At 30.9% G+C, this 2527-nt stretch overlaps 1 long non-coding RNA gene across 1 annotated transcript; it reads left to right on the forward strand.

The window, feature by feature from the left end:
• Positions 1-595: 595 nt before the first annotated feature.
• Positions 596-1262, forward strand: LOC126764019 (uncharacterized). The gene is made up of 4 exons (XR_007667780.1): positions 596-642; positions 696-879; positions 940-1092; positions 1154-1262. It is a non-coding gene; the product is annotated as an uncharacterized LOC126764019 (long non-coding RNA).
• The last annotated feature ends 1265 nt before the right edge of the window (positions 1263-2527 follow it).

Raw genomic sequence — 2527 nt, forward strand, 5'->3', positions numbered from 1 at the left:
CGAAAAAATTGGGATTAATATGGTTACGCAGATACCTTTGGGCCCCATGCACCTTTTCGAACTTGGTTGCACAAAAAAGATATTGACTGCAATTTGGGAAAATAAACATAAAACTCGTAAGATAACTTCTCTGCAGAAAGTTGAATTAAACAAAAAAATAAAAAGTATTCGAAAATACATTCCAAAGGAATTTGGTCGAAAGCCAAGGGAGTTTGAAGAATTGGCCAGATGGAAAGCCATCGAATTCAGGCAATTTTTGCTTTATACTGGCATTGTACTCTGCAAGGACTATTTTGATGAGAATTTTTTTTATCACTTTTTATTGCAGCACTGCGCATATCGAATTTCCTCTTCAAATAAATGGGAAAATAATTTGCCTTTTGTTCGACAGATGCTTTGCGATTTCATTGAACAATTTGGATCCATTTATGGAGAAGAAAAATTTTCATACACTATTCACAATTTGTTACATTTGCCTGATTGCATTGAAAGCTATGGTAATGTGGATTATTTTTGGAGCTATAAATTTGAAAATTACTTACAAGTTTTAAAGCAAAATGTCCGTCAACCTACCAAAATATTGATAAAGACATGACAAAAATTCTCCACCTTGTGAGTGTGGAAATAAAATGAAAAAATTGGGTAAGTAATTACAATACATAATTGTGTATATTAAATTGATTAAACAATTATAGAAGAAGAGGTGCAACAAATGAAAAACTTAACTTGTGAGCTACATGTGAAGATGGATAAACTGTTAGAGAAAGCATTTCCGAAATCTACAAGCCTGGACATATTTCAAATAAAAAGCGTTGAAGAAATGGAACATTTTGAGGAAAATGCTGAAATGTTTCCAACAAATTACGTAGAAAGTTAACTGTATGAACAGTATTTTCTGCGAAACTATAGATATAATTAATACTTTCCTGATTTCAATAGATTTGTAGCATTAAAGAATGTATAGGTTCAACACCTATTACAAAATCTTTACAATTTATCATCACAAAAGAGTGCTTGTTAGCGTACAATTGGGATGGGCTGCAGAAGAAAAAATCATTAAAAAAACCAACTTATTTGGAAAATTTGTGTTTGGTAGGTTTGATTTAATCAAATACATAAATTCACAACTCACAATTGCTATTTCTAATTTTAGATGCTCTGAAGTCCTTCGAATACGGCTTCCCAAATTACGAAAATTATACATATTAAAAAATCGATACAATTAATAAAAAATAGGGTGTATAAAAAAACCTACGATAATAAATCAAAATAATATTTTGATGAATTAAGAGTCTTCCGTGTCATTATTAAACAGCTTATTTTTATTAAAACAATAAGGCCTCATTTACTCCTTTTAGAGATAGCAGAAGTAAGGCATCATTTACTCCTTTTAGAGATAGCAGAGGTAAGGCCTCATTTACTCCTTTTAGAGAAAGCAGAGGTGAGGCCTCATTTACTCCTTTTTTAGATAGCAGAGGTAAGGCCTCATTTACTCCTTTTTTACGTCGCTTGATGTGAGGCCTCACGATGTAGGACATGCAATGTTAAAAAGATATGAAGCTTATATGGCGGAGTAAGCCCTTTCTACCTTACAATTCCGACATGAATTAGGCCATATGAAGGCCTTTTATGCCCCGCTGGGATATATATCACATATACCACTATAACATACAAAGAGCATAACTTGCTCTTTCGCTAGTTTAATCATATTCACATCAACATATTTCATATATACATATACTATACATTCATATATCTAAAGTTTAGAGATTATCGAATTCTCTTTTCGCGGCTTCTTGTCACTGCGAACATATATACATACATATGTCCATGTGGCGCAGTTATACAAAATATATATGCACATATACATAAATACGAGTGAACTTGAGAAAATTACCTACGATCGTTAATTCTCTTTTCGTGGTTTCTTCGTACGAACATATGTATGTATATACATTAGAGTGATTCAATTGATTTGATTTGATTTTTTTTTTCGTTTCGTACTCTAAAAAATAGGTTCCTAGACACCTCTAAGAAAGCCTCTCCAAACATGATTTTTCCTTATTATCAGATAGAAAAATTTATATCTCGCTTCCAACTACTTGAAAAATATCTTGTTTCTTAGATTTTGTGGGAATTTGAATGCTCTATGAAAAAGGTCTACTATGATTTTTTCGTAAACCCAAACGTTTAAAAGACATTAACAGTTAAAATTTGATTATTTTTGGGAACATTTTTTATTTCTTATGAATTTTATAACTCAATGAAAAAAAATTATTATGAATGATGAAACTCATAATTTTGTAGGAAATTTACTGCTCTATAAAAATGGTCTCCTATGATTTTTCGATTAAGTTAAGCGTTTACGAGATATTCATCGTCAAACATCAATGCATATTAAGGTGGATCAAAAAAAAAATTTTTTTCGTTTGATACTCTGAAAAATAGGTTCCTAGACACCTCTAAGAAAGCCTCTCCAAAAACCTTATTCTTAATGATTTTTTTCATTGAGTTATAAAATTCATAA

This window comes from Bactrocera neohumeralis, unplaced genomic scaffold, assembly GCF_024586455.1.
Source record: "Bactrocera neohumeralis isolate Rockhampton unplaced genomic scaffold, APGP_CSIRO_Bneo_wtdbg2-racon-allhic-juicebox.fasta_v2 cluster09, whole genome shotgun sequence".
NCBI lineage: Eukaryota > Metazoa > Arthropoda > Insecta > Diptera > Tephritidae > Bactrocera > Bactrocera neohumeralis.